Genomic DNA, 26,081 nt, shown 5'->3' on the forward strand with positions numbered 1-26,081 from the left:
TGGATAAACTTCATCCATATTTGAAGCAGATCAAGGTGCCTGGAAATTGAGGTTGAGTGGTCATCTTGTCATAGGCCTGGCCTGACACTACCTAAACAGACATTAATTTTTCCTGGTGCATCGAGTTGCTAATCTGACCAGGGTCAAATAACTACCCCAAGTAGGCTGTGCTCGGAGCCTGGGTGGCAGGGCTACTCCAGCGCCCTGGCTCCATTTTCAGGGCGACATTGGGGCGATCCTCTAGCCAACAGCCCCAGCCCTACGCCAGAAGGCAATGCATCTTTAACATCAACAGTTCCTTCCTAGTTAACACCATCTTATTCTCCCTGCAAAAACACATTCACACCTCAGTAAAGAGTGTAATTAACTAGTGACATGACAACAGGGGGAGCTGAACAGTGGTCCAGGCTGGAAGCTGCAGCAGGGGCATGGAGGTTTAGACATTTGCCTGAACACAAAGACTTTCCGGCCTCCTTTCCAGGGTGTGCGTATGCGTGTGTGTGGGGGTGGGGGGGGGGCGGTGCGAGCGCGTGCTGCTGTAGGTGAGGATGGCAGAGACAGCATCCGGGATCCTAAGGGAGGTATGAATTCCCAGTAGCAGAAACCGGGAAGCCGAGCGTGTTAGGAGGATGGATGGGCTGAGCTGAGTGAAGCTCCAAGTGTAGGCAGACTAGTTAATGAATTTTTATCAACAAAAGCTCTCTGGATCGAAACAAACCCCACCCCCAGCCCCCCAAACCCGTATCCAGGGAGAAGAGACCGAGGAGATAAAGGACATGGAGACACTTATAAAGCAGCAGGCATCTCAGGTCCTGGGGCCCTTGCCTGCCCTGGGGTAGCCACAGGGAGGAGACCAAGAGATCAGGACTAACTGAGAGAGAGGATTCCGATTTTCTCCTCCGCCTACCTCGCCCCAATCTGCTCCTCCTCCAAATGACATCTCTCCGAATTCTGTGAATGACCCCCAGTTCTCTGGCTGCCTAGGAGCAAATCTAGAGATAGGTTTGATCCCTCCCTCTGCTGAGCCCCACCTCGTTTTCACATGGCTCTCACTTCCCATCCCTTCCTACTCAGTGACACAAATCTAGAGAGGGCCCAGCTCTGTGGTCATGCCTGCCAGAACCCTCCTCCCTGCCAGCCCCTCCAGCATGTCTGCACACTGCAGCTTCCAGACTGAGCTTCCAGAGAGGCAGACGCCTGCATGCTGCACCCATCAAGAACCAGTTCTATGCCCTGGGAATGCAGCAATGAGCATCTCCCCACCCTCGATGGGCTTACAGTTGTGTTAGCACCCGCCAGCATGGTCACGGACACCCCACTGTCCCCAGAATAAACTCCTTATGCTTAGAAGGCACTCAACAAGTATTTGCTGGTTGCATTATACCAAGTACGGCATTCGAGGTGCCTGCCCTCTGGCCCCTAAGTGCCTTTCTAGGCTCATCTACACTTCTCCCTCAAGCTCTCTACCCAATGTCCACACACAGCCACTTTCCATTCTCCAAAACTGGTCCACAGTTTCCCACTTCTCACGCTGCCCCAAGTCTGTATTGCTACGTGACAAAACCCTAACCAGTCTTCAATGTTCAGATCAAATGCCGCTACCTCCACAGCCGGATGTAATTTCTACCTCCTCTGTACGTCCAAGTAATATGCTGTTTATAATGCCCTGAAAGTTCTTCTCACATCCTGCCTTATGCTTTAGCTGTCTTCTTACACATCTTTCATCTCTCTTTCCAAATTGTAAGCTCCTCATGGGTAGAGACCCTGTTTTATAATTTGCATTATATGTTTGGAGTAGTAAATGCTCAACAAATGTTGGGCTCCCTGAAGGAGAAGACAAAAATGATGTGCCCTGAGTTGTTCAGAAGTAATTTCATGTGCAGTATATTCTTTAACCCTCAAAACAAACTTTAGAGATAAGTATTTTATTCAATAACTTATTTGATTATCTTTCTAAAGTATAGATAAGAAGAAGAGGGAAATTTAAGTTAGTTGTAATTCTACAATGGAGCCCTGGGTGGTTCAAACAGTTAAAATGCTTGGCTGCTAACCAAAAGGTTGGTAGTTCAAACCCACCCAGAGTCATCTTGGAAGAAGGACCTTGGGATCTACTTCTGAAAAATCAGCCACTGAAAACCCTATGGAGCCTAGTTCTACTCTGACGCACATGGGGTCGCCATGAGTCAGGGTTGCCCTGAGTCGGGGCCGCCATGAGTTGGAATCAACTCCATGGCAATTGGTTATTGGTTAGTCCTGCAATACAAAGATAACCGCGGTTAGTATTTGCAGCAAAACTCTTCTTTCTTAAAAAAGCATCGTACTGTATATACTGTTCTATAACTGGCCTTTTTCATTTAATATGTCATAAATGCCTGCATGCAAGGGAAATATACATTAAAATTTTATTGCCTATATGATATCCTATTTATGAATTATTATAGCTAGCCAAATTTCTCTCATTTGTTGTTTAGATTATTTCTAGCCGTTATCAACAAATAATGTACATTCTCGTAGCTGAATTTTGCTCCAGCCTTGATCATTTTCTCAGGATAAATTTCTAGATGTGGAACTGCCAAGTCTGAGGGTATGTTCATTTGAAAGAGTTTTTATGGCATTACCAAATGGTTCTGCAAGGTCACAACCATTGACATCCTATCAGCAGTGTAGATGTCTGTCTCCTTGCCAGGTAGTTGTTTCCATTTTATATATGTGGATAATGAGGTCTAGGAAAGTCAAGCAAACAAGCCTAAGAACTTAGCCAGCAAGTGGTGTGTCTTCTGACTCAATTTGCTCTTCAAAACTCTTTGTTCCTCTTAGCTCTTGTATTTCTTCCCAATCTTAGTTTATCACTTTGAGTGTTGTTGTTAGCTGTCATCAAATGGACACCTGACTTATGGCAACCCCATGTACAATGACAGCAAATGCTGCCTGCTCCTTCTCCATCCCAATGATTGGTTGAGAATTGACTGTTGTGATCCATAGGGCTTTCATTGGCTGATTTTCGGAAGTAGATAGACAGGTCTTTCTTCCTAGTCTGCCTTAGTTTGGAAGTTCTGTTGAAACGTGTTCAGCATCATAGCCACACACAAGCCCGGCAGATGGGTGGTGGCTATGCATGAAGTCCATTGGCTGGGAATTGAACCCATTATTCCTACATAAAAAAACCAACCAAACCCAGTGCCATCGAGTCAATTCTGACTCATAGTGACCCTACAGGACTGAGTAGAACTGCCCCATAGAGTTTCCAAGGAGGGTCTGGCGGATTCGAACTGCCGACCTTTTGGTTCACAGCCGTAGCATTTAACCACTACGCCACCAGGGTTTCCGAGTCCTACCATAGAAGGTGAGAACTCTACCACTGAACCACCAATGGTCTCATGTTTGGAGTAGTAAATGCTCAACAAAATGTTGGGCTCCCTGAAGAAGAAGACAAAAATGATGTGCCCTGAGTTGTTCAGAAGAAAAGGAGGAGCTTAGATGATGTCAGCCCCACACCCCACCTCATTTTCCAGGTGTCTGAGGTCAACTTGGCAGATTAGAGATCTGTTCTTGGGTAGCTTTGCTCTTCTGGGCAGGTGTAAATTGCTTCCATTTAGCCTCCATGTGTTAAGATCTACCATGTGCTGGGGCCAGGGGATACAGGATGAAACGCACACACACACACACACACACACACACACACACAGGGCCTCCCTGCCTCCTGGGTTTTCACAGTCTACTGGGAAAGCTAGATGGTAAGGAAATAGTTGTAATATGTGATGTGTGTGATGCTGCCTCAGGTGGATGGCCTCACCACCCCTTCCTCTACCTCTTCCCTCTTCTGCCCACACCCCCAGAGGCAGGCCTTGTCTGGGTCTAGCTTTGCCTGCCTGGTGTGTCCTTAACCTCTGCCTCTAGTCACGTCCTTCCTGGCACTGGGGGGCCGGAGCTCCCTCCCGGTGTCCTATGGTAGCCCCATGCTTTTTGCATTTCTGCTCTATCTGTACCTCTGCCCACCACTAGCCCAAGACTGTATCAGGAAAGCAGAGTTCCTCCGAAAGGAATCATGCCACTATTAGGAAGAGAAGCAAGTCCTACCCCCGACTCAGAAATTAATCAAATGCACATTGGAGATAGGAAGGGAGATCAGAGGTGACCCTGGTATGCCATTGTGCAGAGCGCTGCTCCAGGGCTACAATCTACACAGATTTCTCCCTTCCAGAGCTAACAACCTACCTGGTTCCACTTGTTTTTCAACAGCCTGGAGAATGCTTCAAGGCAGAAATACAGCCTGTAATCTCCTTTCTGTCACTGCCAGCTATTCCTCTGAGCATAAGAAGGGCAGCTTGCATGACAGAAAGCACTGAGAAGAATGAAAGACAGTCTGGGGATGGCAGGGGAAGGAGACTGCCATTGGGCCACAGCCGTCCTCACACACCCCTCCACACTCACACCTCCCTTGCCCTGGAAGAAGGGGGCCTGGTCCCACCTTTTTAGATCTTGGGAATAGAGACCTCACCACTATCCTTTTTGTTACCACGCAAAGTTCTTCCCCTTTAAGAGGCTAAAGTACTGGCTGCAACACTACCGCCCTGATCCCAAGCTTGAGCTCAGGGTCCCAGACTGCCCAATTAACAGGCAGCCTGACGGGCAGGGCAGGGCCATGAAGACAGAAAGACAGAGAGAGAGATGGATAGGAAGACACGGGTCCTGTGCAACCTGATGGCCCAGAGGTTTCGGGAGAGAAGGAAAGAAGCAAGGGCTTCAGCTTGGAGATACAGTCCCTCTCTGACCCCACAGTCTTCCCAAGAAATGGAACAGCCCTACCCTCCATTCTTAGATCAACCCTTCCCAGCCCATCCAAGTTCATTTTACCAGGGCACCTCCTCTGACTGGGAAGGGTAAGCTTCCCAGAGAACACCTTTGCCTGTTGTGCCAGGAGGGCAACTGGTGCTTTTTCAGATGAGGAGAACGGTGGTGAAGGCCTGAGCATCTGAAGTCTGACCAAAGGCCCAGATCAATGACCTGTCCTCTGTCCACTTTGGGGAAGTTACCCCATCCTGGTAACTATCACAGAAGCAAAAAACCCCACCAAGGTCTTTGTCCAGATTGGCCTAAGAGCCTTGAAAGAGTCTGTTCTCACACTGGAGCCCAGCCAAGGGCCTCTTTTTCTATAAGTGCAATGATGGAAGTGAGGTTTGCCTACAAGGACCCTAAAGCATTTTCCCAATAGTGGACAGTGTGGCAGCAGCCTGTAGGCTCCTCCAACCTCCCTGCTGGGGAGGGAGCTAAGAAACAATGGCAGCCAGTACCAGCTCTGCCACAAGTTTACTCTGTGAGTTTGGACAAAATCCTTCACCTCGTTGACTTCTGTTACATCATCATTTTCATCAATCTTCCTCTGTCATTTGTAAACAAGAGGCTAGACCAAATTGTGTCTCAGGTCCCTTCCAGCCATGACATTCTCTGATTCCATTCTCTGACTACCCTTGATCAGCTATTGAACTCAATTGTCATTCCAGGGAAAGCCTCAAATTTCACCAGAGCAATGGAGACCAGGTTCTAATCCTCTAGGAAGACAGGGGCTCCTTGGAAGCTAAAATTATTTACAGACTTCTTTACATTGTTTCTCCCCTGCTCGAAAATCTATAATGGAGATTCAATGAAATACTTGTCAAAATTCCTACAGCCTTTTTTGCAGAAATGGAAAAGCTAATTCTCAAATTTATATGGAACTGCAAAGGATCCTGAACAGCCAAAACAAACTTTAAAAAGAAGTACAAAGTAGAACTCACGCTCTCCGATTTCAAAATGTACTGTAAACCTACAGTAAATAAAACAGTCTGCTACTGGTATAAAGATAGACGTATAGCCCAGTGGAATATAATTGAGAGTCCAGAAATAAACCCATATACCTATGGTCAACCAATTTTTTACAAGGGTGACAAATCCATTCTGTGGATAAGAAAAGTCTCTGCAATAAATAGTGCTGGGATAATTGGATCTCCACTTGCAAAAGAATGAAGTTAGACCCCTGACTCATACCACATACGAAAATTAATTCAAAATGGATAAATGAACTAAATATAAGAACTAAAACCATAAAACTCCTAGAAGACAATATAGGAGTAATGCTTTGAGATCTAACTTTTGACAATGGATTCTTTTTTTTTTTTTAAGTCCTGCAGCAACTCTGTGAGGTAGGCATTTTTATTGTCATTTTATAAACAAGAAAACAGGCACAGAGTGATTAACAACTTGGCCAACCTAAGTAAGCGGCAAAAATGGGATTAGAACTCAGGCAGCCTGGCTCCAAGTCTGTGCTCTTAACCACTCAGCTGTTCTGCCTCTTTAACAATGGATTCTTAAATATGACATTAAAAGCTGAGTAACAAAAGACAAAATAAACTGGACTGTATCAAAAATAAAAACCTTTGTGCAGCAAAGGACTTTATCAAGAAAGTAAAGAGACAACCCACAAAAGGGGAGAAATATGTGGGGAACCATGTATCTGATAAAGGTTTAATATCCAGAATATATAAAGAACTCCTACAAGTCAACAACAAAAAGACAAACAATCCAATCAAAAAATGGGCAAAGAACTTGATTAGACATTTCTCCAAAGAAGATAAATGAATGGCCAATAACCAAAAGATGCTCAACATGATGAGTTATTAAGGAAATACAAATCAAAACCACAATGAAATACCAGTTCATACCCACCAGGATGGCTAATATCAGGAAAATGGGAAATTTGTGTTGATGAGGATGTGGAGAAATTAGAACCCTCATCCATCGCTGGAGGGAATGTAAAATGGTGCAACTCGCATGGAAAACAGCTTGGCAGGTCCTCAAAAAGTTAAACGTAGATTAGACAGGCCCATAAAACAAAATGAGGCTAAATGGGCACACCAGCCCAGGGGCAAGGTCAAGAAGGCAGGAGGGGACAGGAAAGTTGGTAATGGGGAACCCAAGGTCAAGAATGGGAGAGTGTTGACATGTCGTGGGATTGGCAACCAGTGTCACAAGACAATATATGTATTAACTGTTTAATGAGAAACTAGTTTGCTCTGTAAACCTTCATCTAAAGCACGATAAAAAAAAAGTTAAAAAAAAAAGTTAAACATAGAACTACCATATGATCAACAATTCCACTCCTAGGTATAGACCCAAAAGGCTTGAAAGCAGGGACTCAGATACCTGTACACCAATGTTCATTGCAACATTATTCAGAATAGCCAAAAGGCGGAAACAACCCAAGTGTCCATCAACAGATGAATGGATAAACAAAATACGGAATATGTATACAATGGAATATTATTCAGTCATGAATAGAAATGAAGTTCCAATACATGGCATGGCATGAATAAACCTGGAAAAGAGTATCCTGAGTGAAATAAGTCAGACACAAAAGGACAAATACCTCACCTATTTGAGGTACTTAGAAGAGGCAAATGCATAAAGACAGGTTTATTAGTGCTACCAGGGGCTGGGAAACCCTGGTGGTTAAGTGCTATAGCTGCAAACCAAGAGGTCGGCAGTTCGAATTCACCAGGTGCTCCTTGGAAACTGTATGGGGCAGTTCTACTCTGTCCCATAGGGTCACTATGGGGCAGTTCTACTCTGTCCCATAGGGTCACTATGGGACAGTTCTACTCTGTCCCATAGGATCACTATGAGTAGGAATCGACTCGACGGCACTGGGTTTGGTTTTTGGGTTTACCAGGGGCTGGGGGAGGGGGAAATGGACAGTTAATACTTAATGGGTACTGAGTTTCTGTGAAGGAGGAGGAAAAACATTTGAAAATGGTAATGAATTTAATGCTGCTGAGTCGTACACTTAAAAATATTTAAAATAGCAAATGTTTGGTTGTATAAATTTTACTGCAACAACAACAATCTATATTGGCTTTCCAGGGCCTAGAAAAATAAAATCCAAACCTCTGTACCGTCTATTCTTTTCTTTCGTGGTCAGCCTGAACCTGCCTCTCTTACCTAATCTGCTACTTCCACACCGAGCCTTTTCTCTGGCCACAGCAGGCTGCCGCTGGCTAGCGAACAAATTTGAGCCCTCTGTCACCTGTTGCTCAAACCATCATACCTTTCTAGGGTGCTTTGTGCTCGCTCATTCAAGTCCTATCCAGCCTTCAAAGTCAGCCCCAAGGCCTACTTTGTCTGAACTTCTGCAGCTGAAAGAAATCAGCCTTTTGGCCCTTACCCTATCCTTAGCCCTTAATCTCACTCTATTTTATGAACTGTTTTCTGTGTTAATTAAAGTCTCCTCAGTGGTATCATGGAAACCCTGGTGGCATAATGGTTGAGACCTATGAGTGCTAACCAAAAGGTCAGCAGTTCAAGTCTACCGGGCGTTCCTTGGAAACTCTATGGGGCAGTTCTCTTCTGTCCTATAGGGTCGCTATGAGTCTGAATTGGTTTGACAGCAATGGGTTCGTTTTTTTTTTTTTTCAGTGTTATCATAAATGTCTGAGGACAAGACTGTGTCTTATAATTCTCTTATGCCATCCATACCTACCTAGGTTAGTACTGTAACCGTGTAGATAATCAAAAGTATTTTCTTATCACATGAAGAGGACCTACTACTGGAAAATACGAAACCAGATCAATGCTTAATCAGTTCTTTGAGAGTTTACCTATTTAGTTATTATTTATTGCCAAAGATATCACAATTCTCTAAATTCCAACGTGCCCTGAACTGAGAGCTAGTTGGCCAACAGGTTATTTCATGTACCTCCTGCACTGGTATTAGCAATGAACTTGGAAAAGACAGGCTAGTGGCATAAAAAGACTCTGAAGTCAGACAAATGGATTCGAATTCTAACACTCCCTCTTCCTAGCTGTGTGATCTCTGTAAGTCTCAGTTTTCCTATTTCTGTAAAATTATAATAATAATACCTCTGCCTCAAGGTCTTTATTAGAATTTTATGGTATTATATTGTATCCATGATGTGCTTAGGAAAGAGTCAAGGCTCAGCATTGACATAGACTAAGCCTTTAATTAATGGTCGTTATGAGTTGGAATCAACTTGATGGCAATAGGTTTGGTGGGTTTTTTTTAATTGTCATTAGCCACCACCCATCTGTCAGTTTGTCACACTGTGGTGGCTTTTGTGATGCCATGATGCTGGAAGCTATGCCACAAGTATTTCAAATACTAGCAGGGGCACCCATGGTGTACAGGTTTCAGCAGATTAAAACAGACTAAGAAGAAAGGCCTGGTGAACTACTTCTGAAATTCAGCCAATGAAAAGTGTGTGAATCACAACAGAACATTGTCCAGCTCCCTTGCTTTGGACACATCATCAGGAGGACCAATCTCTGGAGAAGGATATCATGTTTAGTGAAGTAGAGGGTCAGCGAGGGTGAGGGAGACACTCAGTGAGATGGACTGGCACAATAACCACAATGATGGACTCAAACATCCTGGAGATTGTATGGATGATGCAGGACCAGGCAGAATTTTGTTCCGTTGTACATGGGTTCACCATGATTCAGAGTCAACTCAATGGCATCTATCTATCTGTCTGTCTATCTATCTATCATCTAGCTATCTGTCTATGATCAGGAACTAATGGTACTGAAGGAAGAAGTCCAAGCTGCTCTAGGCATTGACGAAAAACAAGGCTGCAGGAATGGATGGAATATCAATTGAGATGTTCCAACAAACAGATGCAACGCTGGAGGTGCTCACTCGTCTGTGCCAAGAAATATAGAAGACAGCTTCCTGGTTAACTGACTGGAAGAGATCCATATTTATGCCTATTCCCAAGAAAGGTGGTCCAACTGAATGTGGAAATTATAGAACAATATCATTAACATCACATGCAAGCAAAATTCTGCTGAAGATCATTCAGAAATGGCTGCAGTAGGGAACTGCCAGAAATTCAGGGTGGTTTCAGAAGAGGGTGTGGAACCAGGGATATCATTGCTGAGGATCCTGGCTGAAAGCAGAGAATACCAGAAGGATGTTTACCTGTGTTTTATTGACTCTGCAAAGGCATTCAACTGTGTGGATCATAACAAATTATGGAAAACATTGAGAAGGGTGGGAATTCCAGAACACTTAATTGTGCTCATGAGGAACCTTTACATAGGTCAAGAGGCAGTTGTTCAGACAAACAAGGGGATACTGATTGGTTTAAAGTCAGGAAAGGTGTGCATCAGGGTTGTATTCTTTCACCATACCTATTCACTCTGTATGCTGAGTAAATAATCCAAGAAGCTGGGCTATATGAAGAAGAATGGGGCATCAGGATTGGAGGAAGACTCATTAACAACCTGCATTATGCAGATGACACAACCTTGCTTGCTGAAAGTGAAAAAGACTTGAAGCACTTACTGATGAAGATCAAAGACCACAGCCTTCAGTATGGATTGCTCCTCAACATAAAGAAAACAAAAATCCTCACAACTGGACTAATGAGCAACATCATGATAAATGGAAAAAAGATTGAAGTTGTCAAGGGTTTCATTTTACCTGGATCCACAATCAACAGCCTTGGAAGCAGCCGTCAAGAAATAAAAGGCGCATGGCATCGGGTAAATCTGCTGCGAAGGACCTCTTTAAAGTGTTGAAGAGCCAAGATGTCACCCTGAAGACTAAGGTGCGCCTGACCCAAGCCGTAGTGTTTTCAGTCGCATCATATGCGTGTGAAAGCTTGGAAGACCGAAGAAGAATTGACGCCTTTGAATTGTGGTGTTGGCAAAGAATACTGAATATACCATGGACTGCCAAAAGAACGAACAGAACTGTCTTAGAAGAAGTACAACCAGAAAGCTCCTTAGAAGCCAGAATGGCGAGACTGCATCTCACATACTTTGACGTGTTGTCAGGAGGGATCAGTCCCTGGAGAAGGACATCATGCTTGGCAGAGTACAGGGTCAGCAGAAAAGAGGAAGACCCTCAACGAGGTGGATTAACATAGCGGCTGCATCAATGAGCTCAAGCACAGCAACGATTGTAAAGATGGCACAGGACCGGGCAGTGTTTCGTTCTGTTGTGCGTAGGGTCACTATGAGTCGGAACTGACTTGACGGCACCTAACAACAACAACATCTATCTATCTATTGATCTTTCTTTCTTTCTGTCTTTTTGTGTTAATGATAACGATAGTAACAATAATTTGTTTAGATCCAGTTTAGGAAAATCCTATTCTTCGAGATTCAGCTCTGTAAAATTTTCTCTGAATACTCTCTACCCCACCCAAGTTTAATCATTCCCTCCAAATAACTGGGACCATTACTCTTATAAGTCCAACCCCTTTTTAGTCATGAACTCCAGGCTGTATCTAGAATTATTATTATCTAATCCTATATTCCACAATGGACTCAAACATACCAACGATATCCTAAAGATGGCACAGGACCAGGCAGTGTTTATAACATAAAGTTACCATGAGTCAGAGCTGACACAATAACAATTAACAACATATTCCACCACCCACCTGTCAGTTTGTTGTACTGCGGTGGCTTGCGTGTTGCTATGATGCTGGAAGATATGCCACTGATATGGCAAATACCAGCAGGGTCACCCGTGGTGGACAGGTTTTAGCAGAGCTTCCAGACTAAGACAGATGAGGAAAACAGATCTGGCGATCTACTTTCAAAAATTAGTCAATGAAAATCCTGTAGATTACAACAGAATATTGTCTGACACAGTGCTGGAAGGGGAGGCCCCTAGGTCGGCAGGCATTCAGAATACACAGTGGCCACAACAATGACTTGAGCATATCAACAGTTGTGAAGATGGCACAGGACTGGACAACATTTTGTTCTGTTGTATGTGGGGTTACCATGAGTTGGAGCCAAACAGATGGCAACCAACACCTGATAACAACAATTCCTATATTTGTTTCTCCCATTAGGCTCTGAGGAGCCCTGGTGGCCCAGTGGTTAAGAGATCAGCAGTTAACCAAAAGGTCAGCAGTTTGAATCCACCAGCTGCTCTTTAGAAACCGTATGGGGGCAGTTCTACACTGTCCTATAGGATTACTATGAGTCGGAACTGACTCGATGGCAACAGGCTTGGTTTCTGGGCTTTTTATTAGGCTCTGAGATCCTGATGGCAGGGGCTCTGTTGTCCTCACCATTGTGCTCTCAGCTTGGGCCTAGCATCAGGATCAATGTGTGTTCACTAAATAAAGGGATGAATGGATGAGTAGAAAGGCCAAAAGCCGTCAAGAGACCTGGGCAGAGTTTAACCAGACACAGAAAAGTTGATTCAGAGTCAATTCTGACTCAAGGCAACCCTACGTGTGTCAGTGTAGAACTGTGCTCCACAGGGTTTTAAATGGCTAATTTTTTGGAAGTAGATCCCAAAGCTTTTCTTCCAAGGTCCCTCTGGGTAGGTTCGAACCTCCAACCTTATGTTAATAGCCAAGTGCATTAATTATTTACATCTCTACCCTCTCCTCTTCCCTGGATTCCTCACTAGCAGGCCTGTGCTCTGTCCACTTCTACTACCCCCCTCCCATTCCTTTCCCCTGGGGTCAGACCCACCTCTGACACCCTGCTTCATCACCCAGGCAGACTGCTGAATGACTGGCTCTGAGACAGGCTTCCCAGCACCAAAGCTCTCTCCAGGGGCAGGAGAAGGAAAGTACATCTTGGTACAATCTAATCATTCTTTTTTTTTTTTGTACCTTCCTCCTGAATGGGTGAGCTACATTAATCCAGTAAGAATTCATCCTAACAATTCTCCCTCTTTTATATCCTTTTTCTTCTCTCCAATCCATTGCCACTCACCTCCGCTTAGCAACAGCCTTCTAATCAACCTCTCTGTGCTCTACTCCATCCCCACGTTAACTACCGTGGGGATGGTTCTAGCAGCTTAGCGCATTCTATGCTCAATTCTCTTAGCACTCATCCTGCTGAATTGGGACTATTTACCAGTCTGTCTACCCCACTAGATTACATAATCCTCAACTGTATTTTAAGCCTATATATCTCCCTGGAGCATAGCAGTGTTTTGTACGTATTAAGTGTTCAATACATATTTGTTGAATGGAGTAAAAATATATATATGTGTGTGTGTGTGTGTATTATGCATTGATGAAGAATATTGAATATACCATAGACTGCCAGAAAAACAAACAAATCTGTCTTGGAAGAAGTACAGCCAGAATGCTCCTTAGAAGCAAGGATGGCGAGACTATGTCTCACATACTTTGGACATGTTATCAGGAGGGATCAGTCCTTGGAGAAGGACATCATGCTTGATAAAGTAGAAGGTCAGTGAAAAAGAGGAAGACCCTCAACAAGTTGGACTGACACAGTGGCTGCAACGATGGGATCAAGCATAAAAACAATCATGGGGATGGTGCAAGACTGGGCTGTGTTTTGTTCTGTTGTACATAGGGTCATTATGAGTTGGAATGAACTTGACGGCACCTAACAGCAACAACAAATATATATATACATACACACACACAGAGTATATACACATACACAGAGCGCATACACACACACACACACACACACTCATACACACATGTACACAGAGGAATAATCCCAGAGACATTGCCAAGGACACATGAAAGCACAGATTCCAGTTCATACTTATGGTCATGGCCACATACATGGAAGAAACCAAAAGATTCCACATCAGATCAATACACAGCCCTATGGACACACTGTCATGGATTGAATTATGTTCCCTGCAAAATGTGTGTATCAACTTGGTTAGGCCATGATTCCCAGTATTCTGTGGTTGTTCTCCATTTTGTGATTGTAATTTTATGATAAAGAGGATTACGGTGAGATTGTAACACCCATACCAGGTTACATTCCTGACCCAATGTAAAGGGAGTTTCCTTGGAGTGTGACCTGCATCACCTTTTATCTCTCAAGAGATAAAAGGAAAGGCAGTAAGGAGAGTTTTGAGGACCTCATACCATCAAGAAAGCAGTGCCAGGAGCAGAGCGTGTCCTTTGAACCTGGGGTCCCTTCTCGGAGAAGCTCCTCTACCAGGGGAAGATTGAGGACAAGGACCTTCTTCCAGTGCCGACAGAGAGAGAAAGCCTTTCCCTGGAGCTGACGCCCTGAATTTGGACTTTTAGCCTAGTTTACTATGAGGAAATAAATTTCTCTTTGTTAAAGCCATCCACTTGTGGTATTTCTGTTACAGCAGCAGTAGATGACTAACACACACGCTTACTTCTATATGTATTTAATGAGGCAGAGTGGAGGCAGTCAGCCTGTTTACATCAGCCCCTCGACTTGTGCTTTCCCTGGCTGGTTGGCCGGTGGACACGGGTGCTGAGGAGGCCACAGTAAAATCCTTGAATATATATATATATATATATATATATATAATTTTTTGGGTATATAAATTGGACATTCTAGTGGCATAGTGGTTAAGTGCTACAGCTGCTAACCAAAGGGTTGGCAGTTCAAATCTTATTATTTGATCCTTGCAATAACCCTATAGAGTGGGCATTACTTGTCCCATCTTAAAAACAGGAAACTGAGGTTAGAAAGGTTAAGTGACTTGTCCAAGGTCACAAGGTAGTTAAGGGGTGAAGTGAAAGATTAGGGTTCAAGGATTTTATTGTGGCCTCCTGGGCACCCCTGCCCACTGGACACCCAGCCAGGGAAAGCACAAGTCGAAGGGCTGCTGTAAAGAGGCTGAGCTGCCTCCGCTCTCCTCACCTGGGAAATAAACTAGAAGAATACTTCTTCTCATCATTTGGTGAGTCGGTGACATTTCGTTTGACAAAGAATCTAGGAAGAACCTCTCTTGGGACAAGTTTTGGGACTATGATCTGATAATATTGCTTTATTGAAAAAGGATGCCAGGAATTGAGCTCAGATGGCCTTTCACATGGAGTAATTTATGCTGGAAATGAGAAATAATTTTTTTTTTATTAAGGGGCACACATTGATCTACACATAGTCACAAAGACACCAGTGATAACACACACAGAGGAGTAATCACGGAGACATTGTCATGGACACATGAAAGCACAGATTCCAGTTCATGCTCATGGTCATGGCCTCATAATGGAAGAAGCCAAAAGATTCCACATCAGATCAATACACAGCCCTATGGACACACCTACTTGCAAAACAGTCTGGTGGCTCTGCCTTTCCCTTCCATGCCTTTTAGGGGAAATTGTGATTATCCTCTTACAAGGAAATTTCCGTCATTAAGGAACATACAGGAAGCATAACATTGAAGAAATTAATATCTCTGTGGCTCCCCGCCCTTCTCAGGGCCCTCTCCCCTCCCTCAATGACCACACTTAATATGCAGATGCTGCCAATCTAGTGACTTGCTGCCCAAGGCAAGGGGCTCACTCAGGAAAGACTTATACCTTGTGTCTCGCACAGGCATCAGTCACAATCAGATTCTGGAGGACCACAAAGGAATGATAGCAAGGAAGGAAAATGAAATGTCTGTAAAGTCCTCATTCAGATGCCACTCAGAAATGAATCTCAGGAATAGCAAAAGGATTTTATTTAAAATGCCTCCCTCCCTAGGCCGTTTGTGAAGGTTTGGGATTTTCACGGATATCCAAAAATCAGGAAATAACTTCCGGTCATGGTAATTTTGACCTGGGCGCTGAGCCAAGGAGCCCTGTTCTGAAGGAATCAGAATCTGAGGAACTTAGAGAGGTCAGAGGTTGCACTGGGAGCCAGGAAACCTGGCTTCCATCCATAACGCCTCATAGCTTTCGATGTAACCCTGGGCACATCTCCTCTCTGGGCCTCAGTTTCTCCATCTGTAAAATGAGAAGTTTAGGCCTGATCACTCCCATCATAGTCTGCATCAGGAGACCCCTGCTCTACCCTGGCCCCAGTGTTCATAACACTTTACAAACCTCTGAATTTGCAAGGAGATTTGTACATCTTAAAGCATGTCCATCAAGACACCCCTCTGACTTGGAATTGCAGCCATTCCTGGAAACCACCTCCCAGCCAAGCAATAGACAGGCCTATAAAATAAACAATAGCACCCAAAAAGAATGCGCTCCATAGAACAAACAATTATATGAAACCAAAAGGACAACATTTGCTCAAAAGTGAAAATGAGAAGGCAGATGAAAGGAAATGGGGAACCCAGGGTGGAAAGAGAGAGAGTGCTGATACAGTGTGGGGATTTTAACCAATGTCATGGAACACTTCATGTACAATTTGTTGAATGAGAAACAAATGTGCTTTGTAAACTTTCACCTAAAACACAATAAAATATTTTTTAAAAAGCACATCCATTAGCTTTCAGCTTGAGTTTCACAGCACCTTTGCGAAGTTGGTAGCGCTGAAATCAATATGCCCATATTATAGGCAAGACAAGCAAAACTGAGACTCAAGTGTTTTGGCAAAGTTTGCAGAAAGAATCAGTATTGCTTCAAATTACATGGAATTCAAACCATCCCCTGGACATTACTCCCTATTTAAAGGGGGATAAAAACAACGACACACACAACACATCTTGCAAATTCTGAAGCTTGCTCTAGAAAATATTTTTTTTCTATTGCCTAGGTTGGGACTTGTTAAGTGATTACCATAATTTCAAAGCTTCTGTTGGCTTTTTGCATGGTTTGGGGTGGACGCCCAAGAAAGCTGACTCTTTCATTTAAGAAAAAGCTTTAACAGGTTTTGTGGCTATTAAAGAAAAGGCCCAGCCTAGTCTGACAGGAGGAAGATTCAAGAAAATGGGACTAAATTGTTATCCACTGAAATGTTTATTAAGTACCCATCTGCTATGTGCCAGGAACTGTTGACAGTTGTGAATAAAAAAAGATAACAATCCCAGTGTTTATGGGGGTTATAAATAATAGCAAGATGTATCAATAAAGCATGTAAGATAATGATAAAGGCAAAGGAGAAAAAGCAAATAAAGGAAATAGAATATTAAGGATTTAAAGTTCCCTCCCAGCACTGGTCTGTCAGTTTGTCGTGCTGTGGTAGCTTGTGTGTTGCTGTGTTGCTGGAAGCTATCCCACCAGTATTTCAAATACCGGCAGGGTCACCCATGGTGGACAAGATTCAGTAGAGCTTCCAGATTAAGAGAGACTAGAAAGAAGTACCTGGCAGCCTACTTCTAAAAAAATCAGCCAGTGAAAACGTTATGAATAGCCCTAGAACACTGTCTGATATAGTACAGGAAGATGAGCTTCTCAGGTTGGAAGGCACTCAAAATATGACTGATGAAGAGTTGCCTCCTTAAAGTAGAGCTGACTTTAATGATATGGATGAAGCAAAGCTTTCAGGACCTTCATTTGCTGATGTGTCATGACTGAAAATGAGAAGAAACAGCTGCGAACATCCATTAATAATTGGAACATGGAATGCATGGAGTATGACTCTAGGAAAATTGGAAGTCATCAAAAATGAAATGGATAAAGATCAATACCCTAGGCGTTAGTGAGCTGAAATGGACTGGTATTGGCCATTTTGAATTGGACGATCATATGGTCTACTATGCCAGAAATGACAAATTGAAGAGGAATGGTGTTGCCCTCATTGTCAAAAAGAACATTTCAAGATCTATCCTGAAGTACAATGCTGTCAGTGATAGGAAAATATCTATAGACCTACAAGAAAGACCAGTTAATATGACTATTATTCAAATTTATGCACCAACCACTAAGGCCAAAGTTGAAGAAATTGAGATTTTTGCCAACTTCTGCAATCTGAAATTGATCAAACATGCAATCAGGATGCATTGACAACTATTGGTGATTGGAATGCAAAAGTTGGAAACAAAGAAAAAGGACCAGCAGTTGGAAAATATGGCGTTGGTGACAGAAATGACCCCAGAGATCACAAGATAGAATGTTGCAAGACGGAAGACTTATTAATTGCAAATATCTTTTTCCAAAAACATAAACAGAAACTATACATGTGGGTCTCACCATATGGAATCCATAGGAATCGAATTGACTATATTCATGGACGGAGATGATAGAGAAGCTCAATATCATCAGAGCAAGGCCGGGGCTGACTACAGAACAATCAATTGCTCGTATGCAAGTTGAAGGTGAAGAAAATGAAAACAAGCCTACGAGAGCCAAAATAAGATCTTGAGTATATCCCACCTGAATTTAGAGACCATCTAAAGAATAGATTTGAGGCATTGAACATTAATGACTGAAGACCAGATGAGTATTGGGATGACATCAAGGACATCATACATGAAGAAAGCAAAAGGTCATTGATAAGAAAGAAAAGACTAAAACAGATGTCAGAAGAGACTCTGAAACTTGCTCTTGAATGTAGAGCAGCTAAAGCGAATGGAAGAAATGATGACGTAAAAGAGCTGAACAGAATATTTCATAGGGCAGCTCTAGAAGACTAAGTATAATGAAATGTGTGAAGACCTGGAATTAGAAAAGCAAAATAGAGGGTCAGCTGAAAGAACTGAAGAAAAAATTCAAGCCTCGAATTGCAGTATTGAAGGATTCTATGGACAAGATATTGAATGACATAGGAAACATCAACAGAAGATGGTAAAATACACAGAGTCACTGTACCAAAACAATTGGTAGATGTCCAACCATTTCAGGAGGTAGCATATGACCAAGAACTGATGGTAGTGAAGGAAGAAGTCCAAGCTGCACTGAAGGGATTGGTGAAAAACAAGACTCCAGGAACTGATGGAATACCAATTGAGATGTTTCAACAAATGAATGAAGTGCTGGAGGTGCCAAGAAATATGGAAGACAGCTACCTGGCCAACAGACTGGAAGAGATCCATATTTGTGCCCATTCCAAAGAAAGATGATCCAACAGAATATGGAAATTATCTAACAATATCATTAATATCAGAGGAAGTAAAATTTTGCTGAAGACCACTCAAAAGCATTTGCCGCAGTACATTGACAGGGAACTGCCTGAAATTCAAGCTGGATTCAGAAGAGGACAGATACAAGGGATATCATTGCTGACGTCAGATAGATCTTGGTTGAAACCAGAGACTATCAGAAAAATGTTTATCTGTGCTTTATTGACTGTGTAAAGGCATTTGACTGCATGGATCATAACGATTATGGATAACATTGTGAAGAATGGGAATTCGAGAACACTTAATTGTGCTTAGGAGGAACCTGTACATAGACCAAGAGGCAGTTGTTTGAACAGAACAAGGGGATACTGCATGGTTTAAAATCAGGTAAGGTGTACATTGGAGTTGTAAGCTTTCAACATACTTATTCAATCTGTATGCTTAGCAAATAACCCAAGAAGTTGGATTATATGAAGAAGAATGTGGCATCAGGATTGGAGGAAGATTCATTAACAGTCTGTGATACGTAGGTGATACAACTTTGCTTGCTGAAAGTGAAGAGGACTTGAAGCACTTACTGATGAAGATCAAAGACTACAGCTTTCAGTATGGATTACACCTCATCATAAAGAAAAAAAAAATACTACTGGACCAATAAGCAACAGCTCAATTGTCTAAGGCTGGGTTCTCTAGAGAAGCAAAACCAGTAAAGCATATAAATATATATAGAGAGATTTATATCAAGGAAATGGCTCACGAGATCGTAGAGTCTGGAATGTCCCAAGTCTGTGGATCAGGATAGAGGCTTCTCTTGATTCATGTAGCCACAGGAGCTGGTGAACCCAAGATAGGCAGGTCGGCAAGCAGGGCTCAGGCTATGAAAATTGATGAATCCCAAGATCTGCAGATAAGCTGATTGCTCAAGTCCCAAGAACTGGAGGCCAGACAGACAGGAGGCAGCTGCAGGATCCAGAGTGGGCAAAAAGCCAGAATGTCTGCTTATATTTGGATGCAGGCCACACCCCCAAGGAAATTCCCTTTCAACTGATTGGCTACTACCGCAGATTTCATCATGGAAATGATTACACATAAACATTGAGAATCATGGCCCAGCCAAGTTGACAGACAATATTAGCCATCACAATGATGAACAGAGAAAATACTGAAGTTGTCAAGGATTTGAACCTTACTTGGATCCACAATCAACACCCATAGAAGCTGCAGTCAAGGAATCAAACAATGTATTGCATTGGGCAAATCTGCTGCAAAAGACCTCTTTGAAGTGTTGAAAAGTCACTTTGAGGACTAAGGTGTGCCTGACCCAAGCCACAGTATTTTCAATTGCCTCATATGTGAGCAAAAGCTGGACAATGAATAAGGAAGACAAAAGAATTGATGCCTTTGAATTAAAGTGTTGGCGAAGCATACTGACTATACCATGGACTGCCAGAAAAACAAACAAATCTGTCCTGGAAGAAGAACAGTCAGAATACTCCTTAGAGGGGAGGATGACAAGACCTTGTCTCATGAAGTTTGGACACGTTATAAGGAGGGACCAGTCCCTGGAGAAGGACATCACGCTTGGTAAAACAGAGGGTCAGTGAACAATACTCAATACAGGGAAGGTCAGCTCAACTGGACTGGACCAAAAGCAAAGAAGTTTCCGGGATAAACTGAATGCTTCAAAGGTCAGTGGAGCAAGGGCAGGGGTTTGGGGACTATGGCTTAAGGGGACTTCTAAGTCAATTGGCAAGATAAATTCTATTAAGAAAACATTCTGCATCCCTCTTTGAAGTGTGGCGTCTGGGGTCTTAAATGCTAACAAGCGGCCATCTAAGATGCGTCAATTAGTCTCAGCCCACCTGGATCAAAGGAGAATGAACACCAAGGTCACACGATAACTATGAGCCCAAGAGACAGAAAGAGCCACATGAACTAGAGGCTTACATCATCCTGAGACCAGAAGAACTAGATGGTGCCCAGCCACAACCGATGACTGTCCTGACAGGGACCACAACAGAGAACCTCTGAGGGAGCAGGAGAACAGTGGGATGCAGACCCCAAATTCTCATAAAAAGACCAGACTTAATGGTCTGACTGAGACTAGAAGAATCCCGGCGGTCATGGTCCCCAAACCGTTTGTTGGCCCAGGAGAGGGACCATTCCCGAAGACAACTCACCAGACTTGGAAGGGACTGGACAATGGGTTGGAGAGAGATGCTCATGAAGAGTGAGCTACTTGTAACAGGTGGACATTTGAGACTGTGTTGGCGTATCCTGTCTGGAGGGGAGATGGGAGGGTAGAGAGGGTTAGAAACTGGCAAAACAGTCACGAAAGGAGAGACTGGAAGGAGGGAGCGGCCTGACTCATTAGGGGGAGAGTAAATGGGAATACGTAGTAAGGTGTCTATAAGTTTATATGTGACAGACTGACTTGATTTGTAAACTTTCACTTAAAGCAGAATAAAAACTATTTAAAAAAAAAAAGAAAAAAAATAGGGGGTCAGTGAAAGAGAGGAAGGCCCTCAATGAGATGGATTGACACAGTGGTTGCTGTGATGGGCTTAAGCATAGCAACGATTGTTAGGATGGTGCAGGGCCATGTAGTGATTCCTTCTGTTTTACACAGTGTCGCTATGAGTCTGAACAGACTTGATGGCACCTAACAAGAACAACGACAACAAAGTTCCCTTACTGTCTGTTCAAGGAGCCCCGATGGTATATTGTTTAAGCACTTGGCTTAACAGAAAGACCACCTTTTCGAACCCACCAGCAGCTCTGTAGGAGAAAGATGTGGCAGTCTGCTTCTGTAAAGATTACAGTCTTGGGGGAAGATGAAGGCAACATGGTGCTGTGGACAGAAGCACCATGCTGTCCCTCTTCAGCAAAGACCTGAAAAACTAAGTAGAACAGATAAAAACATCAATCCTAGAAACCTAAGTGTCAAATGAAAGGATAAAGAACTCGATCAAGCACTGAGTGGAATAAGAAACTGACAGAGAATAGAGAGAGGAGAGCTGCCAAGTGGAGGTCCCCTACCAGCTAACATGGTGCAGATTCACCATCTTGGACTACATCCACCAAGGACCATGGACAGGGACTACAGGAAGTCAAATTCATGGAGCTCCCAACAGGAGACAGAGCACCCAGTAACTAGGGATACAAGCTTTCCCATCCCCCACCCTCTTTCCTCTATGTGGCCTCTGCTGCTTTCCAACGGGCCAGAGAGACACCAGTTCACTGCCACCCAGGTCCACCCTAACCCCAACAGCCAGTTCCCCCAGTACCATATATATATTTTCTTTTAATTGTTTTTTTTTTTTTTTTTGGCTTTTTTCATTTGTTTCTTCTCTCTCTCTCTCTGCCTTCCTTCCTTTCCTTTCTCTCACCCACCTAGCCCAGTGCACTGTCCCCGCTCCTGTTCGATGGGCTGTGCTGTACCCCATGACTACCAGCACATGGCCTTCCTGGGTCCATGCCACCCCCCTGGGTGGCTTCTTCAGTGCCATATTTTTTTTTGTTTGTGCTTTTTTGTTTCTTCTCGCTCTATCCCTTCCTTCTGTTCCTTTCTCCTGCCCATTTAGCCATGTGCGCTGTCCCTGCCACTTCTCGAAGGGCCATGCCACACTGCTTGGCTAGAGAGCCATGGGCACATGGCCTCCCCAAGTCTGTGCTGCCTCTACAGGCTGGATCCCTCAGCACCATATTTTGTTTTGTTTTGCTTTGTTCTTGATGTTTCTTCTGTATCTCTTCCTGTCTTCCTTTCCTTTCTCCCACTCACCTAGCCCCATGTGTTGCTGCCCCTTCTTGAAGGGTGTGCTGCACTGCTTGGCTAGAGAGCCACTGGCACACAACCTCCCCAGGTCTGTGCTGCCCCTACAGGCTGGCTCCCTTAGCACCATTTTTGTTGTTGTTGTTTTGTTTCTTTCTTTCTTCCTTCTTCCCTTCCCTGTCTCCAACCCGCCTAGCCCCATGCGCCAACCCCGCCCCTTCTTGAAGGGCCGTGCTGTACTGCATGGCTAGAGATCCGCTGATACACAGTCTCCCCATCACCATTTTTGTTGTTTTGATTGTTTCTTCTCTCTCAACAGGCCGAGCTGTACCGCTTGGCTAGAAAGCCACGAGCACATGGCTTCTCTGGATCTGCCCTGCCCCACCAGCCGAATCCCACCGCACGGCCATTTCATTTTTTATCTTCAGTTTTTTGCTTTTTTGTTGCTTCTGTTTGTTTCTCTCTCTTCTTTCTCCTCTTTCTGTCACCCACTTAGCTCTGCATATCATATCCTCTCCCTTCCCTCCTGCCTATATGCAGCATGTGCCGAGCACAGCATCCTCAGACTGAACCCCTGCCACACCCCACTGGCCCCAGTTTGTGCCGCAGATAGCCTATCACCATCTCTCCCTCCCACTGGACCTGCCCTACTGTACCATAGCTGAGTGACCACATAAATAAAACAAAATAATCACACGATCATCTCAAATAATGCAGAAAGGCATTCGATAAACTCCAACACCCATTCCTGATAAAAACTCTCAATAAAATAGGAATAGAAGGGAAATTCCTCAACATAATAAAGGGCATCTATACAAAACCAGGAAACCCTGGTAGCATAGTGGTTAAGTGCTACAGCTGCTAACAAACAGGTCGGCAGTTCAAATCTGCCACGTGCTCCTTGGAAACTCTATGGGGCAGTTCTACTCTGTCCTATAGGGTCGCTATGAGTCGGAACCGACTCAATGGCAGTGGGCTTGTTTTTTTTTTTTTTTCATTATACAAAACCAATAGCCAACATCATTTTTAATGGAGAGAGGCTGAAAACATTACCCCTGAGAACAGGAACAAGATAAGGACGCCCTTTATCACCACTCCTATTTAGTGTTGTGCAGAAAGCCCTAGCTAGAGTAAGAAGGCAAGAAAAAGAAATAAAGGGCACCCGAATTAGTAAGGAAGAAGGAAAACTATCCCTATTTGTGGATGATATGATACTATACATAAAGAACTCCAAAAGAAAACTACTGGAACTAATAGAAAGATTCAGCAGAGTAGCATGATACAAGACAAACATAAAAAAATCAGTTGGATTCCTATATACCAATAAAGAGATTTACTAAAAGGAAATCAGGAAAACAATACCATTTATGAATACTGCCTAAAAAGATAAAATACTTAGGAATAAATCTAACTAAGGATTTTAAAGACCTATACAAAGAAAACTACAAAACACTACTGCAAGAAACAAAAAGAGACCTACATAAACAGTTTGTGGCCTACATAAACGGTTTGTGGCCTAAGACAATATTCTATTCTAAATAAATGGAAAAACATACCACGCTCATGAACAGGAAGACTCAACATTGCGAAAAATTCAATTCTATCCAAAAGCAATAATGCAATCTATATCCAAATAACAATACCAAACCAAACCAAACCCAGTGCCGTTAAGTCGATTCTGACTCATACTGACCCTACAGGACAGAGTAGAACTGCCCCATAGAGTTTCCAAGGAGCACCTGGTGATTCAAACTGCTGACCCTTTGGTTAGCAGCCGTAGCACTTAGCCACTACACCACCAGGGTTTCCCCAAATAACAATAGCATTCTTTAATCAGATGGAAAAACTAATCATTAACTTCATTTGGAAAGGAAAGAGGCCCTGGTTAGGATGGTTAGCACTACTAAAGAAGAAAGATAAAGTAGGAGGACTCGCACTACCTGACTTCAGAATCTACTATATAGCTACAGTAGTTAATACAGCCTGGTACTGGTAAGACAGACACACTGACCAATGGAACAGAATCTTGGACCCTCCCCCCAGATGTAAATCCATCCACCTATGGTCACCTGATCTTTGACAAAGGCCCAAAGTCCATTAACTGGGGAAAAGACAGTCTTTTTAACAAATGGTGCTGGCAAAACTGGATGTCCATCTTTAAAAAAACGAAACAGGACCCATATCTCACACCATACACAAAATCTAATTCAAAATGGATCAAAGACCTAAACACAGAACCAAAAACTCTAAAGATCATAGAAGAAAAAATAGGGTCAATACTAGAGGCCCTAGTACAGGCATTAATAGGATACAAACCATAACTAACAACACACAAATACCAGAAGCTAGGCTAGATAACGGGAATCTTCTAAAAATTAAACACTTACGCTCATTAAAAGACTTCACCAAAAGAGTAAAAAGAGAATTTACAGACTGGGAAAAAAATTTTGACTATGACATATCCAACGAAGTTCTAATCTCTAAAATCTACGGGAAAATCCAACACCTCTACAACAAAAACACAAATAATCCAATTAAAAAATGAGCAAAGGGTAGGAACAGATGCTTCACCAAAGAGGCTAACAGACATATGAGGAAATGCTTGTGATCACTAGCCATTAGAGAAATGCAAATCAAAACTACAATGAGATACCACCTAACCCCTACATTACTGGCACAAATTTAAAAAAAAAAAGAAAGAAAATAACAAATGTTAGAGATGCTGCGGGGAGATTGGAACTCTTATGTACTGCTAGTGGGAATATAAAATGGTACAACCATTTTGGAAAAAGACAAGGCACTTCTTTTAAAAAAGTAGAAATAGATATACCATATGATCCAGTAATCCCACTCCTAGGAATATATCCTAGAGAAACAAAAGTCATCAAATGAATAGACATATGCACACCCATGTTCATTGCAGCATTATTCACAATAGCAAAAAGATGGAAACAACCTAAGTGCCCATCAACAGATGAATGGATAAAGAAACTATGATACATACACACAATGGAATACTACACAATAGTAAAGAACAATGATGAACGTTGAAACATCTCAACATGAATGAATCTGGAGGGCATTATGCTGAGTGAAATAAGTAAATCACAAAAGGGCAAATGCTGTATGAGACTACTTTTATAAAAACTTGTGAAAAGGTTTACACACAGAAAGAAACAATCTTTGATGGTTATGAGGGAAGGGAGGGGTGGGAAGGGAAAAACACTAACTAGACAATAGATAAGTGGTAACCTTGGTGAAGGGTAAGACAGTATACAATACTGGGGAAGTCAACACAACTTAACCAAGGTAATGTCTTAGAAGCTTCACCGACACATCCAAACTCCCTGAGGAACCAAATTACTGGGCTCAGGGCTGGGGACAATGATCTCAGGGGACATCTAGCTCAATCAGTTTAACATAGTTTATAAAGAAAATGTTCAACATCCTACTTTGGTCTGTGAGCAGCCATTTAATACTCCACTGGACCCATCCCATCCGAAGCAAGAGTGAATGAAGAAAACCAAAGACACAAGGGAAAGATGAGTCCAAAGGACTAATGGACCACAACTGCCACAGCCTCCA

General features: G+C 43.1%; 1 protein-coding gene across 1 annotated transcript in view; it reads right to left on the bottom strand.

The window, feature by feature from the left end:
• Positions 1-26,081, bottom strand: part of PKNOX2 (PBX/knotted 1 homeobox 2) — a 354,189-nt gene that overhangs the window by 121,154 nt on the left and 206,954 nt on the right. The gene's annotated exons all lie outside the window — the stretch shown is intronic.

The sequence above is a fragment of the Loxodonta africana genome, chromosome 15, assembly GCF_030014295.1.
Source record: "Loxodonta africana isolate mLoxAfr1 chromosome 15, mLoxAfr1.hap2, whole genome shotgun sequence".
In the NCBI taxonomy this organism is placed as follows: Eukaryota; Metazoa; Chordata; class Mammalia; order Proboscidea; family Elephantidae; genus Loxodonta; species Loxodonta africana.